The sequence below is a fragment of the Eurosta solidaginis genome, chromosome 5 (assembly GCF_040869045.1).
Source record: "Eurosta solidaginis isolate ZX-2024a chromosome 5, ASM4086904v1, whole genome shotgun sequence".
Lineage (NCBI taxonomy): Eukaryota > Metazoa > Arthropoda > Insecta > Diptera > Tephritidae > Eurosta > Eurosta solidaginis.
In genome coordinates, this window is record NC_090323.1 from 44,833,441 (window position 1) to 44,856,700 (window position 23,260).

General features: G+C 37.6%; 1 protein-coding gene across 1 annotated transcript in view; it reads right to left on the bottom strand.

Moving 5' to 3' along the window:
• Plod (procollagen lysyl hydroxylase) overlaps positions 1-23,260 on the bottom strand; it is a 75,946-nt gene that overhangs the window by 40,805 nt on the left and 11,881 nt on the right. The gene's annotated exons all lie outside the window — the stretch shown is intronic.

Genomic DNA, 23,260 nt, shown 5'->3' on the forward strand with positions numbered 1-23,260 from the left:
GACTGTTTTCGAGATTGGTTCGCGAATATTTCGGACTACTTTCGCACCCATTCTGAGGCTGTCTGGGATCCATATCGAAATAATTGCTTGAAAGATTCTTGAAATATCGCCGGATCACTTCGAGATCATTTTCGGGACTATTAAGACTATTTAGGGTTTGGTAAAAAAAAATTCTCAGAGGGGAAATTGGTCATCACCTTTAAAAAAAGTCCTATATATTCTTTCAGACTATTAGATATTTGTATGCCAAATTTCAACTGAGTCACAAAAGTAAACGTCCAGCCATCCCGATATCTAGACTTTCAGGATCATGGGACTGCGGGTTAAGGCTAGTTATGATATATTTTACAACCCAAAAATATAAGCTCATTTTAGCCTGTTGCGGATGGAACATGTCAACTATCTCCTTCGATATATTTTTTCAAATTTTATTTCTTGCTAAAACGAAAACTTAATAAAAGATGATCCCTTGAGGTTTCGATAAATGCTTCACTATATAGGTGGATTAAAATACAATACATACATATGTACGTGTTTAAAATTTTGCACACGCAGTGTCTTCTTCACTGGAATAACCCACATGAGACTTAATTTCAGATTCCTTTATATTACAAACAGTTTTAGATCGCCTTATGTCCGCTACTTTTCGTCTTCATTAAATGCCTTATCAGCAAATTTAATTTTTAAAACGCGACAGCTTTTAAATTCTGCTACAACAACAACTAATTCAAAACAATTGTGACATACTTGCAAGTAAAAAATTAATTTATATAAATATCATGAAATACGAACACAGAATTTTTAAGAAACTGATAAGCATAAGCCGGCAACAAGGCTTAGCTTGTGAGCCGGTAGTGGCTTATCTAATACCAGTCATGTTGGCAAATGATTGTCGGCACTGCAAAGAGGTTAGCAACTCAATGAAATTTTGTATACTCAGCGTGCTTTGCACACAGAGTATATTAACTTTGATTGGATAACGGTAGGTTGTACAGGTATAAAGGAATCGAGATAGATATAGACTTCCATATATCAAAATCAGCAGTATCGAAAAAAATTTTATTGAGCCATATCCATCCGTCCGTCTGTGCGTTAACACGATAACTTGAGTAAGTTTTGAGGTATCTTTGGTATGTAGGTTCCTAGGCACTCATCTCAGATTGCTACATAAAATAAACGATATCGGACTATAACCACGCCCACTTTTTCGATATCGAAAATTTCGAAGAACCGAAAAAATGCGATAATTCATTACCAAATACGGATAAAGCGATAAAACTTGGTAGGTGGGTTAACCTTATGACGCAGAATAGAAAATTGGTAAAATTTTGGACAATGGGCGTGGCACCGCCCACTTTTAAAAAAGGTAATTTAAAATTTTTGCAAGCTGTAATTTGGCAGTCGTTGAAGATATATCGATGAAATTTGGCAGGAACGTTACTACTATTACTATATATCTGCTTAGCAAAATCAGATGAAGAACACGCCCACTTAAAAAAAAATTTTTTTAAGTCAAATTTTAACAAAAAATTGAATATCTTTACAGAATATAAGTAAATTATGTCAACACCCAACTACAGTAATGATATGGTGCAACAAAATACAAAAATAAAAGAAAATTTCAAAATGGGCGTGGCTCCGCCCTTTTTCATTTAATTTGTCGAGAATACCTTTAATGCCATAAGTCGAATAAAAATTTGCCAATCTTTGCGAAATTTGGTAGGAGCTTAGATTCTAGGACGATAACTGTTTTCTGTGAAAATGGGCGAAATCGGTTGAAGTCACACCGTTAACACGATAACTTGAGCAAAAATCGATATATCTTTACTAAACTCAGTTCACGTACTTATCTGAACTCACTTTATCTTGGTATAAAAAATGGCCGAAATCCGACTATGACCACGCCCAACTTTTCGATATCGAAAATTACGAAAAATTTAAAAAATGCCATAATTCTATACCAAATACCAAAAAAGGAATGAAACATGCAAATTGGATGGTTTATTGACGCAAAATATTACTTTAGAAAAAACTTTGTAAAATGGGTGTGATACCTACCATATTAAATAGAAGAAAATGAAAAAGTTCTGCAGGGCGAAATCAAAAGCCCTTGGAATTTTGGCAGGAATACTGTTCGTGGTATTACATATATAAATAAATTAGCGGTACCCGACAGAGGATGTTCTGGATCACCCTGGTCCACATTTTGGTCGATATCTCGAAAACGCCTTCACATATACAACTAAGGGCCATTCCCTTTAAACCCCTCATTAATACCTTTAATTTGATACCCATATCGTACAAACACATTCTAGAGTCACCCCTGGTCCACGTTTATGGCGATATCTCGAAAAGGCGTCCACATATAGAACTAAGGACCACGCCCTTTTAAAATACTCATTAACACCTTTCATTTGATACCCAGATCGTACAAACAAATTCTAGAGTCACCCCTGGTCCACCTTTATGGCGATATCTCGAAATGGTGTCAACCTATAGAACTATGGTCCACTCCCTTTTAAAATACTCTTTCATACCTTCCATTTGATACAAATGTCATATAAACACATTCCAGGGTTACTACCCTAGGTTCATTTTCCGACATGGAAATTTTTCCTTATTTTGTCTCCAAAGCTCTCAGCTGAGTATGTAATGTTCGCTTACACCCGAACATAGCCTTCGTTACTTGTTAAATGTAAAGCTTGGTAGCCAAAATTATAAAAAATTTTTATATTTCTTTTTGATTTATGGTGAGGGCAAAAAAATGTAGATATTTTGTACCATTCACACATTCTTTATAACTACTGTTCGTAGCTTTCTTAATTCTTTCTTAAATTCAGCATTTAACAGATTTTATTGCAACTGAATAAGAATAGGACTTAAGAAAAGGCGCAAGTACCAAGTACCAAATACTCGTGAATTTTGATGTGGAAACATAACGATTGTCGTCTAGAAAACTAACGTCGTTAAATTAATTACTTATAGCTCGCATATTTAGACTCTCGGCCTATGTGCGAAGAGCATCGTCGGCTTTTTATCCGTAACAACTGCTACCGACGAGTTATTGTTTTTTATTTGCTTGTTATCGATAGCGAAATTATCGACGAGATATACGTATGTTATCGGCTTAGTATCGTCGAGTCATCGGCATCTTATTGATTTCTTATTGGCTTGTTATAGCCGGCATTTATATGGAAGTTTTACAGGTATTTGTGTCATATCAAACCGATGAGTCGTTGATACCAAATCGATAACAAGCCGAAAACAAATTGGTAAAGGGCTTTGGTCCATAAAATGCTGCTGTTGCGCTCTGCTTGGCTAGATATTCTGAAGAGTATAGGTGTCTCTGAAAGTTCCTCTGGAGTGTGAATGTGAATAAAAGTTGGAGTGGAAGGCGTAGTTGGAGTGAAAGTGTTAGTGTAAGTTGGAGCAGAGGACTTAAGATGCAAGATAAAGAAGGAGAGAATAATTTGTGTTGAGTAAATAAAAAAAGATAAAGGGGAGACGTTGAACGAGAATAATGGGACATGGAGAGAGAGGGAAATATGGAAAATTGTTTGCAGAATCTTCTACGATGAAGTATTTTCCAGACTATTTTATGGAAATTGCCTTTATATTCCAGTAGAGCATAGCTTATTGGTTACAATTACACGCCGAGACTCTTTGAATAGTTGTACACTTGATCTCTCTAGAAAAATTTGGTTACTGATCCGTATTACATACTATAAATTTAATAAATATACCTGAAGCAACATGCTTTGTTCACAAGTTGAGCAGTCTGTATAAGTCTTTAGAAGTATATTTCCAATCCAGAGTACATATTATGAATGTGTTTATGTTTTGTATATTATACTACATATACTATGTATAAATGTTAAGGTACTTATATTCAAAAATTCTAACACATGTTCGAAATGTGTTCCAGCGCGCCGGATGCTGAAGTGAGCATTCGCGGGTTGAATTGGCTTGATGCTGGAGATCGTATTCATATGACAAATTGAATACGTGCAATCAAAGTCATATACATTAGCAATATATGTTAATATATAAAAGGCCTTTATATATACATACATATAATCATTGGGTAGTATTTATAATCCATTATGTACTCTGAAAGAGCGACCCAGTTCTAGTTTGAAACAAGCGTGCATATATGATGACATAGAATGCGATAATGAAAATTATTTTATTTTTAATTCTTTTTTTTTCTCATTTACAATTTGGAATTTTTTTAAAGTTTATCTATTTAAAGTAGTAATTTTGGTACTATATGATCTTTTACGGATACTTTTGCAACTTTATGCCGGTATTTTGTTTTCAAAAGTTGTATAACGTTATTTACAAAGCGAGTTTATGAACCCCAGGTATCGTGTAGGATATTTCTAGGGCTACTCCAGGGATAACAGCTGAGTACTGTAGTTCATTACTTCCCTGCCTTCAGAAGCAGCAGACCTCGCCCCCAAGGCACTGGTGTGTCCGCCGCCACCGTACTGAGGAGGTCACCAAATATATTCTAATTTGATCGCTCTGTTGACATTGGTCCATCATTCACCGATCAACAGGTTTCCTTTAGATACTGGCCAACCATTCGTCGATCCACGTGCTATTATGACATTGGCTCACCATTCACTGATCCACAGGTTATTTTTGACGTCGACTCACCATTCACGGGCCATCTGTTATTATGACATTCAGCAGCCTACTTACGATTTTAAACGTCTGCTTATTATTCACCGATTTGCCTCTTTTGGTATTTTTGTCTTCAGTCAACCACGCTCCGTTTCACTATCCGCATGTCGACCCTTTATCATTGTCCATTTACTATTAACCATCAGTCACCGGTTCGTCGTTCCATTGTTGTTTTTGTAGCGATAAAGACACTCTTTGAAGGTGTTGGGGAGTGTTATCGATAACTTGTTCGAATCTTCACCAGCACCAATGTAACTCCAGAGTTGTTCCGGAATCCATCTGCTCACCGATCCAATGATAATTTTCGGTATCCGTCAACCCATTACACCAGTTCGTTTTCGCAATTCATCAACAAGCGTACACAGTTCCATCGTGCGCCAGTTTCGCCGTTCCACATACACAGGTAACTTTAGCGCCGTTTCATTACTACGCCTTGCATATTACAAACTTCATTACCCACCATCCAAATGTGCTCCATCACCTAACTCCATCGGACGTTCTAAACATCAGTTTTATCAGCCGTCATCTGATACATCTTAAGGCCATTTCATGGAAAGGTTTTGGCATCAGCCTTCAGATTCACCGTTCTCTGGCCATTCACAGCCAGCTTACCTTTAACCGGCGTAGTAGTCATCCACCGATTATCTCCCGACCATTCCGATTAGTTACAACTCTCAGCCCCGGCATACATATGGGCTGTTTATCTGACTCCTATACCAACAAATTAACGTGTATTTATTAGTAACGGAGGCGATAGATTGGCCGAAACCCACCGTACACACTAAGTTATAACAGAAAGCTTAAATAAGCTAATTAGGTCATAAACTTCCGATGCTTGCAGCGGACTTGCATTTTTATATATAAGCATCTTTACTCAGGGTATGGGGGAATCCAAAATCTAAGGGTAAGCGTAAGTGTAGTGGAAGTGGTATGCTATATGGGTGAATATAGAATGTAAGTTTTGAAGTGGGATCTTTGTACGTGGTACAGTTGATATGAGCGAAATCAGACAACAAGTCAAGCCAGGGCGAGGAAAGTAAAGGAAACGAAAAAAACTCAAGGACGAGTTAGAAATTTGTTATCTGAATGTTATAAGTTTGCTATCGATAACAACGGTTATTGATGAGTAATCGATTTTTTGTCGACGAGTCATCGGCTTGTTATAGAAAATTTATCGATTATTTATTGAAAAGTTATCGATATCCTACCAAAATTTTATCGCTTTATTATAGAAAAATTATCGATTTTTAATCAAAAAATTATAGATTTCTATCTAAAAGTTGATCGATTTGTTATTTGAAAGTTAGCGATAAAACTTCAATATAAAGCTTCAACATTCGTATCCCGCCAATAACAAGCCGATAGGAATCCAACCAATAGGAAGCCTATAACTATACGTTCATTATTTATTTATTTATTTATCTCGTATTAATCTAGAAAATGTGAACATTTTCATACAGATTACAAGCAAAAAAAATAGACACAGTTATTTAATCGTAAAACCTAAAAGTTACCTAAAAGTTTAGTTATATAATTCATTTAATATCGATTTAAACATATGTTTTGTGGAGGAAAAGTCCAGACCCACAGGATTTGAAAGCATATTAAACTCTTTTAAAGCTCTTGAAATTGGAGCATTAGACGCCTAATTTGTTCTAACCGTGTCCAGCCAGAAGGTATCGTGATTGCGTAGACTCCTCTGTGGGATGTTGAAACAGATTCTGGCCAGCAGAAATGGGCTGTCAATCGCTCCACTTATCAAGTCGAAAACAAAGGTGAGAGACAGAATAGAACGTCTGCTGTTTAACGATTTTAGGCTTATAAGCAAACAGCGACTACTGTAAGAAGGAATCAGGTCATTGATATGCAACGACCGTAGGGCAAAGCGAACAAAATTTTTTTGCACACGTTCAAGCCTGGTAATGTGACAATTATAGAATGGCCTCCAGATAAAGACGGCGTATTCTAATTTAGACCGCACAAGAGAGGTGGATACTAATTTTAATGTGTAAGGATCGGTAAAATCAGAGCTAAATCATTTGATGAAGGCAAGTGTTGAATATGCCTTCGCAATTATGTAATTGAAATGGGTTTGAAACAGAAATGTACAATCGAATACAACACCAAGATCAGTAATTTCACTTAAAGTGTATAATCGAAGACCATCGATTTTATACCATGTGGGTAACGGACAGCGAGACTTTGAGTAGCAAACATGTGAGCACTTTTTTTATATTAAGGTTCAACTTATTACGTTTACACCATTCGGCAACATTATCTATATCAGATTGTAGCCTTACCATGTCTTCATTGCTGGTTATATCATTGATGAAAATTACGAAGAGAAGCGGGCCCAGAATGCTACCCTGTGGAACCCCAGAAGTCGCAATGAAAGGATCAGATGTTGCCCCATCAACCGTAACTACACATTTACGAGAGGAGAGATAGGAATCAAGCCATTTTAAAAGAGTGGAATGAAATCCTAGAGCTTTCAGTTTCAATAATAAAATTGTGTGGTTCACATTGTCAAAAGCTTTTGAAAAGTCAGTGTAAGCTGAATCAACTTGAAGGGGATTTTGAAACGCAGAAATGCAGTATTCCGAAAATACGGCGAGGTTTGAGACTGTTGAGCGACCTTTAACAAAACCGTGTTGTTGAGCGGAGATCAAATGTTTTACCGCAAAATAAATTTTATTTTTAAATATAGCCTCAAATAGTTTTGAGACTGAGGATATCTTTGAAATTGGCCGATAATTCGCAATATTGTTCTTATTACCACTTTTAAACACTGGAGTGATAGCACTGACTTTCCACGCATCAATAAACACTCCCCGTTCAAGTGATTTATTGAACAGAACTAACAATGGGGAAGCAAGGGCAGAACATTTTTTTAATAGGTATGAAGACCACCCATCCACATCGGTTTTAGTAGACATTTTCAGTTGTCGGATTCCTTCTTCTATATCAGCGAGCGTTAGGGTTAGCGATCCAAAATTTATTGGGGAATTTATGTTCGTGTAACACACCTGATCAAAGTCAGTGCCAGCTTCGAAGTTTGACTTGAAGAAATCAGCAAAGAGATTAACAGCTTCAATAGTGGAGTGCGCTTTGGTCTCATTGAGATAGACAACAGAAGGTATACTCGAACACGATTTTCTGAAATTGACATATCTCCAAAATGATTTCGAGTTTTGCTTTATATCCGATTCGAACTTACGAGTATAATTACGCTTCAAGTCCCTGTTCATTTAAATTTACTTGAATAAAACAGAAATTTCTCTTTATATATAACAGATTTGGATAATTTAAACTTCTTGAAATATTTGTTTCTTAAATTCTTAGGTTTTAACAATCGTTTTGTATACCAAGGTATTTTATATCTGGGTTTCTTAAGGATTGGGATGTGCTTAACGCAGATCTCTCCTAACTTATATTTAAAGATTTCAAAGCAGTTGGCAACATCAACGTTGGAAAGTATTGAATTCCAGTCAATGGCATCAACTGCAAGGTTAACCATATCGGCATCCATTCGACTTAAGCAGAAATTAGTAACTTGTTCATCATCATGAATCGAATTAAACTCATAGAATTCGACCTTTAAAACGAATGGTATATGATGAATACCAGGAGCACATAAAGGATCAAGGCATTCAAATAAAGAAAAATGTACATTATCGTTGACAAAAATTAAGTCTAAAATGCGAGAAAGCCGATTTCGAAAACCATTTATCTGAGAAAGGCCGCAACTGGATAAGTTATCAACCAAGTAGGATTCAGATATATTATTTACGTTATTTGCATATAGCTCATTACTATCATCAATATAAAACCAAACAATATTGCCCAAGTTGAAGTCACCCATGACACAGATACCATCATTATTATGACTAGATGCTACTGCTAAAATATTGTCCACATGTGCTCGGTATAGCATATCGTTGCTTGTCGGAGGAATATAAGAAGCGCAGATTAAAATGTTTGAACCGCCTTTTACTGCCACGCAGAGCTGATCCAATAGTGTATCATCATTCTTCAATGTCACGAGTGACGAGCGAAATTTCCGATTAACTACTATAAGAACACCTCCGCCTCTACTGTGACCATTTTTAATATAATCACGGTCCTTTCGAAACACATTGTATAAATTCGAATCGAAATATTAATTATCAAAGAAAATGTCGTTTAGCCACGTCTCAACGAGATATCGATAATAAGCCGATAATAGAACAACTGGTCGGTATCGGTGGAAATTATCTGTTTCTGGTAAAGTTCCGTCTGTTGCGGTTTAACTTCAACCCTTGGACGAGCTCTGGTTAATTTAAACATATTACTTTTCGCGACATACGCCTGTATGTTGGCACATCGAAATTCTCTAGTACTTGGTACTCATGCCTTTTTTTTGTAAAAACACTGTTATGCCGCTTTTAGTAGTATCACCACCCGACATGCATATCAACAAGAGAATGAGAATATAAGAAAAAATGCAAGTAATCACTTGCAAGCATTTCATTCGCTCGACAGTCGCTTAACCGCGTGTGTGCAAACTTCTTAAACTGTTTGTAAAAGCTTAGGCTTAAGTAGAAACAGTTAGCATTTGATAGATCATGGAAGGCGCGACCCACGATGAAGCAAGTCTGTATCGCAAAACAGACGTAATTCCCTTATTTTGCACAGGTCCGCCACATTGATCAGTAGTTAACTTCGGTCGCCCACTACTTTTAGTGTGTCCGGAAAGTGGGCGTCCACCGACATCCACCAATTCGTCAGCTACGATACACCGGACACACATTTCACCAACCACCGCTTAGATGGAAATCGATAAACCGATTTGTCATTTGCTTATCAGCAATGCTACCCATCGACATCCATTCATCCACCGAACTGTCATCTGCGATTCGTCGCATATCGATTCTACATACCACCGTTTGGTTGGGAATCGATCCGTCATCGACGCCACCATCCGCCAGTTTAACCATCGTAACGCCCCTCTACTGATCGATAAGACACTAGTCTGCTGCAAAACTCCGTCGCTGTGAACCGATACACTAACATCCGTAAGGTGTCCGGCAACCGAAACACCGTTCACCGAAACCAGATCACTGTTCACCGTTCACAGATTACAACAGCCATCGTAAGGTGTACGTCAACCAGTACACCGTTCACCCGTTGCGCCGCCTGTCAACCGATTATAACGGCAGTCAGACGCTGTCCATCAATCCTACGCCTATCACGCTTTTCATTAATCAGCTGTTACCCGCCAGCATTTTTTGAAAATTTTGATCAAAAAATATTTAAATATCACACCCCAAGATGATTAAAAACGTTCAAATTTAAAAGCATTTTCTGTTCGAAAATTAATGTATCGTCGGGAGAAAAATGTACCTTAAATGTGATTATTCTTCAATAATCATTTATGATTTCTATTTCGAAACGCTTTTTATTCATAATTGATACCATTGTAAAATTGAGTTTTAATTGTTTTAGAGTAATATTTGACTGCTTTTCACAGTCATTTTCTGATAATATTCGTGAACATATTTCAATCGTTTTGGTTGAGATTTTTTAATAATTTTTAAATGCGATTATGATGCATAGTAATGTTATTTGATCAGGGGAAGAAAGCATGCGAAAGTGAGCTATTTGAACCACATGTCACTCGCAAACAAACTTGATCGATATACACCTGCGACTACAACATCCAACATCAGCTGTGATGGTCAATATCTTAAAATAAGATATGGTACAGGATGTTGAAGACATATGCAGGTACATATGTCAAGAGAGTTTCACTTACCTGGGGTTCAAATAGCTCACAACCTTTGTATTGTCCAACTATTACGTATTTTCTGGGAAGCCGAAGGTGGAGAAATGGTTGGGGAAATCTTCGGTCGAACAGCATTTGCATTATATTGTCTTGAAGAAAGCTTAATAATAAAATTTGTATATATTGTAACGAATTTAGGGAAACTCCGCTTATTTTACACCTTCTACTAACGTTCGTATCGATAAATTGTTGAATAAATAACTCCAATATTCAATAATGCAAAATGTATTAGAATACTTCACAATAACACTTATACTTCGTAACTGATAGCGTGCTTAAATCAAACTGATTGCTCATGCCTCAGCTGGTGTTGCTTTTATACTCTTCGGTTTCCTCGTTCGCACATTTCTAGGCGTTTCTCCTTCTAGAATTTACTAGTTCGCTGAAGATTGCATACTTTTGTGAGTATCTCTCCCCTGCTTTATGTACATATGTGTAGACATAATGATTGATTTGTTTATGTAGATACAAGTGACTGCTTAGTATCGGCTTAGAGATGATAGTATCCCTTAGTGCTGCTTATATTCGTCACAATATGTACATATTTTTTCATAATCGAAAAAATGTGTGTATGTGAAAAAAATAAGATTTTTAATGAAAAGTAAAATTTTAACGAGTACAAAATTCATTATTCAGTCAACAAATATATAGTCAGAAAAGATTCAAAAAGCTGAATTTAAAATGATTATAAATTCTTCATCACCTAAATTAAGCACATTTGATTCAAATATGATTCCAAAAAGTTATCGAAAAATGCTTTTCAGTTTTTGATCATCAAAAGTATTCATATTTGATTATTTCTTTTGTTCAATTGTATTGTAACGAATTTACTGCAAATCCTCTTATTTGCAACCTTCTGCTAAGTTCGAATCACTAAACTGTTGAATAAATAACTCCAATATTTAATAATGCAAAATGGCCTTTATTAAAGTAGTTCACAATAAATAACTCTATAATGCAAAATGGCCTTTATTAAAGTACTTCACAATAAATAACTCTACTATTGCCCGACAGATAGCGTGCTTAATCGAAACTGAATTATTGCGCCTCGACTGTTGTTGCCTTTTATACTCTCTGATTTCCTCGTTCGCCTCTTCTAGGCGCTTTCATTTCCAGAATCTACTAGTTGGCCATCAACTATCAAATTTCTTTGCTGTAACTACAATTGCACGATTTTATAGCTTCTCTCATTGCATACTTTCGGGAGTAACTCAGATATATGCATGTGGTCGTGCGTTGCTTCTCAGCTGCGTGTACGTACATATGTGTAGACATAATGATTGATTCGTTTATGTAGATACAAGTGACTGTCTGGTTTATTGTTGTTGTGACTTCATTTACTTAGCATTAGACTAGGGATCACTTAGTGTCACTCATATTCGTCACACTGCCCTCCACCTAAGTCTGATCGTCCCGATCAGACAAATCTCTCGATCTAAACGCTGCATCTCCAAATGAACCACTCTTCTACTCCGTGGTTTCCCAGTGGTTTGTATGCGGTAGATGGTATCACTGATCTTCTTCACAACTTTGTTCGGGCTTTCCAACTGCACCGAATCTTGGATGGAACACCTTTCCGCCGGGGAGAGTTGTATAACCGTACCAAATCTCCCTCCAAGAAACCTTCCGAATTATTGTTCTCATCGTACCTGCGTTTCATCTTACTACTCATTATCCTTGATCGTTCCCTCGCACTCTGTTGTTTGGCCAATGAACTACTTTGTAGAGCTTGCTCTTGACGGATTGGCTTCACATACTCAGTATCGTTCCGACGTTTCCCAACAGAAGTGCGCGCTGGCTTGAAACCACCCTTGCATTCTTTCTGGAAAATTATTTCAGTCGTTTTAGTGCGTCCATTAGGTTTTTTCAATGCCAGTGTTTCTCTCGCAGGTACTTTTGATTTCGCTTTATTTGGCCCATTCGATCCATCAACCTTTGCTTGATCTACTTTCCTTGACTTTCGTGGTCTCTGTCGAATCTTCTCCACCAGTACCCGATTACTGCTGAACCCTTTCCCCAAACTAAAGATAAGTGGTATATCCTGGTTCTTATAGCGCATAATCTTTCTCCGCATATCGATCCTGATCTCATGGTCAACTAAGAAGTCCACTCCCAATATGACTTCATCAACAATCTCCACCACAATGAATTTGTGTAGAACCATGACCTTTCCAATTAATACCTCACATACCACTTCTCCTTGGACGGTTATACTCGCCAGTGACCGTACGCAACCTTGCTCCAAGTAACGGTTTTACTCTCCTGTTGACCAAGTCAGATCGGATTAAGGAATGAGATGCGCCCGTATCTACAGTCAGTACACGCTCCTTGCCATCCAGCTTTCCTTCGACGGCAAGACGATTTTCTTCCAATTTGCGACACAGATATCACAGAACATTCAATAGCTGGGGCAAGTTTTTGTTCTTTACATCTGACACGCTCTTGTTCATCTCCGCTGGGGTTGTTCATCTCCTCCAGCTTTGCGTTTACGGCCACCCACATTGTTGGAACTATTAGGACCAAGATCGCAAGACGGGCAATGTGACCGGGCTTCCCGCATTTGAAGCATTTGATAACTCTTCCACTCCGCTTTTGCGATCCTTTCAGCACCTCCAATATTGCGTCTACCCACTCTGGCCTTTCTACTTCCACACGACGTGCTTTGAAAACTGGCTTACACAAAAGCGACGCTGTTTCCTGAATCAGAGCTTGTGATACCGTTTCTGCGAATGTTGGCTTTGGGTTTGCGTATGTAGCTCGCTTTGTTTCTACGTCCCGTATGCCATTTATAAAGGTCTGAATCTTTACCCTTTCAGTGTATTCCACGGATGCGCCCGCATTCGCTAAATGTGCCAGCCTTTCAACATCCGACGCAAACTCTTGCAATATTTCACCAGGCCTCTGGAAGCGGTTCAGTAACTCCACTTGGTATATCTGTCTCCTATGCTCAGTTCCGTATCGTCTCTCGACAGCGGCCATCAATGCTTCATAGTTGTTCTGCTCTCCTTCGGGAATCGTCTGTAGGCTGCTGGCCCTTTCAATGCCACGAACAGAGCTGCAGCTTTATCTTCAGCATTCCAGTTGTTCGCTGCCGACGTCTTCTCAAATTGGAGCTTAAATACCTGGAAAGGAACAGAACCATCAAACGTTGAGGATTTTACCTTCAGAGTATACGTTGACGTTATTGGACGGTTCAATTGTAACTCCGGAATACGATCTTTTAAAGCATCTATCTCGGCCTCCATTTTATCTTGTCGACCACTGAACCCTTCCTGAAACTGCGTTAGTTTCTCTTCCATAGGCGATTCTAGTTGTGCAGAGATCTGCGATGATACCTGTGCTGAAATTTGTGTCGACATTTCTGATATACGTGCCTCTTGTGCTTCAATTTTAGATGTTATTTCTGACGACATTTCTGAGATACGTGTCTCCTGTGATTCAATCTTCGCTGTTATACGGTTCTCCTGGGATTCTAGTTGTTTTTCTATTTTGGATGTTATGCGGTCCTGCTGGGATTCATATATGTCTTCTGTTCTTCCAGTTGTGATGTCATGTTGGTGGATATTTGTGATGACATTTCGGACATTTGTGCCGATATTGCAGCCAATATCATGTTCAAGTCTGTGGTCGCCGTTGTCTGCGGGGTTTCATTTTTCTCCTCCAATTTTGTTGTCTCATCGCAATCAAGATGAAAGACATACTCTTCCACGTCAATTCCTTCTAATTCCATTGCCTCTCGTAGTCGTGCCTGAAGTTCGAGTTTAATGCCGGTTGTATTCAATCCACGGTTCTCCAACTCCTTCTTCAGTTGCTGGATCTTCAATTCACTGAACTTTGCCATGTCCTTGTTGTCCTCTGGAATTTATTCAACAATTCCTCTTCTGACACCAATTGTAACGAATTTACTGCAAATCCTCTTATTTGCAACCTTCTGCTAAGTTCGAATCACTAAACTATTGAATAAATAACTCCAATATAATAATGCAAAATGGCCTTTATTAAAGTACTTCACAATAAATAACACTACTATTGCCCGACAGATAGCGTGCTTAATCGAAACTGAATTATTGCGCCTCGACTGTTGTTGCCTTTCATACTCTCTTTTCTCGTTCGCATCTTCTAGGCGCTTCCATTTCCAGAATGTACTAGTTGGCCATCAGCTATCAAATTTCTCAGCTGTAACTACAATTGCACGATTTTATAGCTTCTCTCATTGCATACTTTCGGGAGTAACTCAGATATATGCATGTGGTCGTTCTTCTTCGTTGCTTCTCAGCTGCGTGTACGTACATATGTGTAAACATAATGATTGATTCGTTAATGTAGATACAAGTGACTGTCTGGTTTATTGTTGTTCCGACTTCATTTACTTAGCATCAGACTAGGGATGTGAGTATCACTTAGTGTCACTCATATTCGTCACAGTAGGATAACTCATTAATTCAAATTCAAAATTTAATCATCTATAGTTACAGTTCCCCTCCAATATTATAACTAGATACAATTCTCCGCCACGGTGCGTGTGTGTGTACGCCGGAGCCAAATATCACCAACAAACCAACGTTTATACATTTCGAAGGGGAATGGGTGACTTCTCGTGGTTGGATTAAAAAGTGCTACCGCAGCCTTCGACGAAACCCACCATGAAACATAAGTTATATACATTAAAAAGCTAGTGCATGCAGTTCTCGAAGTTTTTGCTACATAAGCAATTGATTGGAAAAGAAAAAAATATATTTTAAGTCAAGTTCTACAAAGGTGTCGAAAATCTAGCAAGATCTACTAAGCCTATTAACATAATATTAACATAATACTTCTATAATAAAAAAAAATATATGTAAAAACCATTGGACATGTTAATTATCAAATAAACTATCAAACATAACGTCATTAAGCAAATAGGCACACCCTAACCAATCAGTTAAAACGATCTTAATTAGTAAGTCAGAGGGTTTCAGTGTCAAGCTCAGAAATTCAATAGTTGATTGTTAATTTGTTTTTTATACTCAGTTGAGCAGAGCTCACAGAGTATATTAAGTTTGATTGGATAACGGTTGGTTGTACATATATAAAGGAATCGAGATAGATATAGACTTCCATATATCAAAATAATCAGGATCGAAAAAAAATTTGATTGAGCCATGTCCGTCCGTCCGTCCGTCCGTCCGTCCGTCCGTTAACACGATAACTTGAGTAAATTTTGAGGTATCTTGATGAAATTTGGTATGTAGGTTCCTGAGCACTCATCTCAGATCGCTATTTAAAATGAACGATATCGGACTATAACCACGCCCACTTTTTCGATATCGAAAATTTCGAAAAACCGAAAAAGTGCGATAACTCATTACAAAAGACAGATAAAGCGACGAAACTTGGTAGATGGGTTGACGTTATGACGCAGAATAGAAAATTAGTAAGATTTTGGACAATGGGCGTGGCCCCGCCCACTTTTACAAGAAGGTAATTTAAAAGTTTTGCAAGCTGTAATTTGGCAGTCGTTGAAGATATCATGATGAAATTTGGCAGGAACGTTACTACTATTACTCTATATGTGCTAAATAAAAATTAGCAAAATTGGATTAAGAACACGCCCACTTTTTAAAAAAAAAATTTTTTTAATTCAAATTTTAACAAAAAATTTAATATCTTTACTGTATATAAGTAAATTAAGTCAAAATTCAACTCCAGTAATGATATGATGCAACAAAATACAAAAATAAAAGAAAATTTCAAAATGGTAGTGGCTCCGCCCATTTTCATTTAGTTTGTCTAGAATACTTTTATTGCCATAAGTCGAACAAAAATTTACCAATCCTTCTCAAATTTGGTAGGAGCATAGATTCTATGACGGTAACTGTTCTCTGTGAAAATGGGCGAAATCGATGGAAGCCACGCCCAGTTTTTATACACAGTCCACCGTCTGTCCTTCCGCTCGGCCATTAACACAATAACTTGAGCAAAATCCGATATATCTTTACTAAACTTAGCCCACGCACTTACCTGAGCTCACTTTTTCTTGGTATAAAAAATGGGCGAAATCTGACCATAACCACGCCCACTTTATCGATATCGAAAATTACGAAAAATGAAAAAAATGCCATAATTCTATACCAAATACGAAAAAAGGGATGAAACATGGTAACTGGATTGGTTTGTTGACGCAAAATATAACTTTGGAAAAATCTTTGTAAAATGGGTGTGACACCTACCATATTAAGTAGAAGAAAATGAAAAAGTTCTACAAGGCGAAATCAACAGCCCTTGGAATCTTGGCAGGAATACTGTTAGTGGTATTGCATATATAAATAAATTAGCAGTACCCGACAGATGATTTTCTGGATCACCTGGTCCACATTTTGGTGGATATCACGAGAACGCCTTCACATATACATCTAAGGGCCACTCGCTTTTAAAACCCTCATTAATACCTTTAATTTGATATCCATATCGTACAAAAACATACCAGAGTCACCCCTGTCCCACCCTAATGGCGATATCTCGAAAAGGCGTCCACCTATAGAACTAATGCCCCCTCTCTCTTAAAATGCTCAGTAACACCTTTCGTTTGATACCCATATCGTACAAACATTCTAGAGTAACCCCTGGCCCACCCTAATGGCGATATCTCGAAAAGGCGTCCACCTATAGACCTAGTGTCCACTCCCTCTTAAAATGCTCAGTAACACCTTTCGTTTGATACCCATATCGTACAAACATTCTAGAGTCACCCCTGGCCCACCCTAATGGCAATATCTCGAAAAGGCGTCCACCTATAGACCTAATGCCCACTCCCTCTTAAAATGCTCAGTAACAGCTTTCGTTTGATACCCATATCGTACAAACATTCTAGAGTCACACCTGGCCCACCCTAATGGCGATATTTCCTATAGAACTAAGCATTACTCCCTATAGAACTAAGCATTACTCCCTTTTAAAATACTCATTACCACCTTTCATTTGATACCCATATCGTACAAACACATTCTAGAGTCACCCTGGCCCACCCTAATGGCGATATCTCGAAAAGGCGTCCACCTATAGACCTAATGTCCACTCCCTCTTAAAATGCTCAGTAACACCTTTCGTTTGATACCCATATCGTACAAACATTCTAGAGTCACCCCTGGCCCACCCTAATGGCGATATCTCGAAAAGGCGTCCACCTATAGACCTAATGTACACTCCCTCTTAAAATGCTCAGTAACACCTTTCGTTTGATACCCATATCATACAAACATTCTAGAGTCACCCCTGTCCCACCCTAATGGCGATATCTCGAAAAGGCGTCCACCTATAGACCTAATGCCCACTCCCTCTTAAAATGCTCAGTAACACCTTTCGTTTGATACCCATATCGTACAAACATTCTAGAGTCACACCTGGCCCACCCTAATGGCGATATCTCGAAAAGGCGTCCACCTATAGAACTAATGCCCCCTCTCTCTTAAAATGCTCAGTAACACCTTTCGTTTGATACCCATACCGTACAAACATTCTAGAGTCACCCTTGGTCCAGCTTTATGGCGATATCTCGAAAAGGCGTCCACCTATAGAACTAAGGATTACTCCCTTTTAAAATACTCATTACCACCTTTCATTTGATACCCATATCGTACAAACACATTCTAGAGTCACCCTGGCCCACCCTAATGCCGATATCTCGAAAAGGCGTCCACCTATAGACCTAATGCCCACTCCCTCTTAAAATGCTCAGTAACACCTTTCGTTTGATACCCATATCGTACAAACATTCTAGAGTCACCCTTGGTCCACCTTTATGGCGATATCTCGAAAAGGCGTCCACCTATAGAACTAAGGATTACTCCCTTTTAAAATACTCCTTACCACCTTTCATTTGATACCCATATCGTACAAACACATTCTAGAGTCACCCCTGGCCCACCCTAATGGCGATATCTCGAAAAGGCGTCCACCTATAGACCTAATGCCCACTCCCTCTTAAAATGCTCAGTAACACCTTTCGTTTGATACCCATATCGTACAAACATTCTGGAGTCACCCCTGGCCCACCCTAATGGCGATATCTCGAAAGGGCGTCCACCTATAGACCTAATGCCCACTCCCTCTTAAAATGCTCAGTAACACCTTTCGTTTGATGCACATATCGTACAAACACATTCTAGAGTCACCCCTGGCCCACCCTAATGACGATATCTCGAAAAGGCGTCCACCTATAGACCTCATGCCCACTCCCTCTTAAAATGCTCAGTAACACCTTTCGTTTGATACCCATACCGTACAAACATTCTAGAGTCACCCCTGGCCCACCCTAATGGCGATATCTCGAAAAGGCGTCCACCTATAGACCTAATGCCCACTCCCTCTTAAAATGCTCAGTAACACCTTTCATTTGATTCCCATATCGTACAAACACATTCTAGAGACACCCCTGGTCCACCTTTATGGCGATATCTCGAAACGGCGTCCACCTATGGAACTAAGGATCACTCCTTTTCAAAATACTCATTAACAGCTTTCATTTGATACCCATATCGTACAAACACATTATAGAATCACCCCTGGTCCACCTTAATAGGGACATCTCGAAAAGGCGTCCACCGATAGACCTAAGGCCCACTCCCTCTTAAAATGCTCAGTAACACCTTTCATTTGATACCCATATCGTACAAACAAATTCTAGAGTCAGCCCTGGTCTACCTTTATGGCGATATCCCTAAATGGCGTTCATCCATAGAACTATGGCCTATTCTCTCTTAAAATACTCTTTAATACCTTTCATTTGATACACATGTTATACAACCACATTCCAGGGTTACCCCAGATTGATTTTCCTTATTTTGTCTCCATAGCTCTCAACTGAGTATGTTATGTTCGGTTACACCCGAACTTAGCCTTCCTTACTTGTTTTTTTTTGTTTTGTTTTGACTGCTCTCGTGGGGCGATCGTTTTGTTGGATTAGCTGAAGATAAGTCTCCAAAAAACCTGTTTTTGTTTATTGATGATATGAAGCCGGCATGCTGAGCCACAACCTAGACCGTTAGACGAGGCTTATAATATATGTAAACTTGCTATACGTATGTAATTGGTAGGTATGCAAATACATAACTAGTATGTAAATATGTACTTATGTATTTTTACCATTACAAAAACAATAGCTTACGATATTCTTACAAGGAATCTTACACGGGGGTGTTAAATACAACATTTGCAAAATAAGATTTCAAGTATGCACATAAATAAAAGTGTGTTAATTAAAGTTGGTGATTTATGAATGAAAAGAAGGAGGAAAAACAAAAAAACAAAATTTAAAGTGTTTTGATTTATAATATGTATATAGTAAAGTTATCAAAAGAAATATTGACACTAATATGACTTGATTTCTTAGTGGAGATCACGTAGTTCATTTATGGATTATAACATTTCAGGCATTTCAAAGAACTTCGAGTTTTCTACAACAATTTTCATTTTTCTAATACTCATCTTAGTTTGTGGTTAGTGTGCTTGCCTACCCTATCAAAAAGGTCACAGGTACATGCCCTCATTCAAGTACCATCAAGCGTTAAATTGTTACAGAAAGTGTTTTCAAAACGTAGTCGTTTCCCCCTTGTTGAAGAGAGTCATGTCTGGAGATGCGATTAAAGAACGCCATGACTTAGAGCTTGGGTCATAAATACCTTGGAGGGGTGACATAACGTCAAGTGTATCAAGATGATGAGCGTTATTCGAAAAGGCAAGAACGTGGAAAAAGTCAACGAAAAGGAGCTCAAAGCTTGCATGAAGGGTTCTTGGGCTTTGAGGAACTAACTATCGGCACAACTAATGTCTCGAGGCAAGCATCTTCTTTGAGGGAAAGCATTAGAGACCGCTACCTGAGCTACTTGCGGTTAAAAAAGGTGAAAATAAGGGTTGAACAGCCTAGGATTCGGTGTTTGGCCCCGAAATGTTGCTTATGATAGTCTTCTTCGACTAGACATGCCAGGAAGCACTTTTATTTTTGTTTCAGCTGGCGTCGTATGTGGCAAAAGAGACGAAGTTGATCGAAAGAAAGAGAGATAGTTATAAAAAAAGATGATTGGACATTGCCTTCTGGCGTCACATGCCTTAAATTTGGATTGGTCAGTGATAGCAGATGTAGGAAGTGCGGGTTGGAGGAGGAAACGATCGAGCACGTTTTGTGCCCTGCGCTTGTCAGGCTAAGACTCCAGCTATTAGATGTAATACAGCTGTCAAATCTAGAAGCAGCGTGTGACATATGTCCTAGAAATCGTCTAGTATTTGCCAAGAAGACGGAGTTATTTTATAACATGCGTCTTGATTTTTGATAGGTGCTTTCAGTTTGGTCGTTATACAAACTTCTGGTAACACTATGCACTCATTTAGTCTATGTGAGGCTCTCATGCACCGGCCAGCTCAACCTAATCTACCCTAAGCTTTCTAAATCTATTTTTAGTACAAGTTTTGTAGTGCAATTAACTTTAGTCTTACAAAGTGCAACTTATCGTATTGTAAAGAATTTTAGGCAGTTCTGCTTATTTTGTACCTTCTGCTATCGTTCCAATCGCTAAACTGTCAAATAAATAACTGCAATATTCAGTATTGCAAAATGGTCTTTATTAACGCTACTTTGGGAGTAGTACAATTACAATTATAGCGTACTTCGCTAAAGAGTGTTAAAATCAAACTTATTGATTATTCCTCAGCTTGCGCTGATTTCATGCTCTCTGTTGCCTCGTTCGAGAATTTCTTCTAAGGTTTAGACTTTTCACGAACATGCCTTCTGGAAGAGTTGTAACTCATACTTAGTTATTTAGCTATATGCATATGCATATGTATATGTGAGTAACAACTTCTGCTCTTAGTTGATGATAACGTAATGTGTGATTGTTTCTCTTTCTTCAAGCTGCTGGTTATGTGTATGTGTGGCTGCTTGCTTTAATGTGTACATGTACATAAGTGTGGCTGCTTACTTTATTGTTGCTGTGCATTTATTTAGTAGCAGCATAGTGATGTATAGAACGGCTAATATTTGCCACACTATTGATTTTTGAGAATTTTTTCCGAAGAGTGCGCTATTTTTTATTCCATACGATGGGCACATAGCTTTATTTTTTTTTTTTATGAAAAACAAATTTAAAAACGCTTCAGAAGCAACTATCAAAAATCAAAACGAACTCTGAAATACCTCTAACTTGTACTTTGTTAGATTAAAAATGATGGTGCTATAAAACTGCGTACTCAAGAAGTTCGGAAAATTCTAAATAAAAAGTTGAAAATTTTCGTAAATTTTTTCGAATTTTCGAAAACGTGTTTGTGATTCTTTTGCATTGTTTTAGTTATAAAATTCATTGAAGTTTGACAAAAATTTACAAAAATTGTCACTGCTATTTTAGTGTTAGGTGCTGTATCTGGAGATACTTTTTCCCTAAAACAATTCAATAGGAAACAGTTTAGCGCAGTAAATTTTTTAATTACTTAAATACTAAATCTGATTTTATAGTATCAAATAATGGTAATTTTAATAATTTAACACGCTGTTAAGAACAATTTTCATTTTTGTTGACCAAGAAATGGAAAAAGCACGTTTAGCAAGAGCAGAAGAACAATATTTTTTATTCAATGCGTTTAAACTGGAATAGTATTTTTTTTGTATATTTATTATATTATTGCAAATTATGTAGATTAGTAATTATCAATTCAAATATTATTCAATAATACAAGAAAACTCGATCTTAGAAAAATCTAAAACAAGTTTTTTCTTTGTCGGCAAGCAATTGTTGTTTGTTCTTTTGTTGTGCTTGTGGTGCCATTGGAACTGTTCTTAGAATACATTTACGATTTCAATATCCGGCATTCGATAAACGCATTTAATAGCCTAAAATCTTTGTGACAGTTTGCTATTCATTTAGTTAATCTAATTATGGTTAAATTTTTCTACTACTGGCATAAGTTGTTCTATTTATTTTAATCTTGCTTTTGCATAATTTTTTTGTAATCCCATATCACTTTTGCTCTGTTAATCAGATGGGATATTCCATCGTCACGGGTGGCACACTTGTACGCAATATATCATTCTGATAAAACTAGCTGAAGATTTCAGGTCCTAAAAGGTAGGTTGAGACACTTAACATTCGATCAGTGCCGTTGTTAAAAAACCCACAATATCTTAATATATATGCAAATTATAATTAGAATTGTTACGAATTTAGTGCAATTCCGCTTATTTGCAACCTTCTACTAACGTTCTGTTAAATAAATAACTCCACTATTCAATGATGCAAAATGGTCTTTATTAGAGTACTTACAATAACACTTATCTATACTTCGCAACCAATAGCGTGCTTAAATCAAACTGATTCTCATGCCTCAGCTGGTGCTGCTTTTATACTCTTCGGCTTCCTCGTTCACATACTTCTAGGCGTTTCTGCTTCTAGAATTTACTAGTTCGCTGAAGATTGCATACTTTTGTATCTCAGAAATATGCATGTGTATGTGTGAGAACTACTTTGCTGAGGATTGCATAATTTTGGAGTATCTCTCCGCTGCTGTATGTACATATGTGTAGACATAATGATTGATTTGTTTATGTACATACAAGTGACTGCTTAGTATCGGCTTAGAGATGATAGTATCCCCTAGTGTTGCTAATATTCGTCACAGTATTATAATTGTCACGGGTGGGACAAAAAAAAAATACGCTATCCATTAGTGAAGTCATAAATTATAAAAACTCTGCAAATATATGGAAGTAGCTTGTTTAGTTTAAAT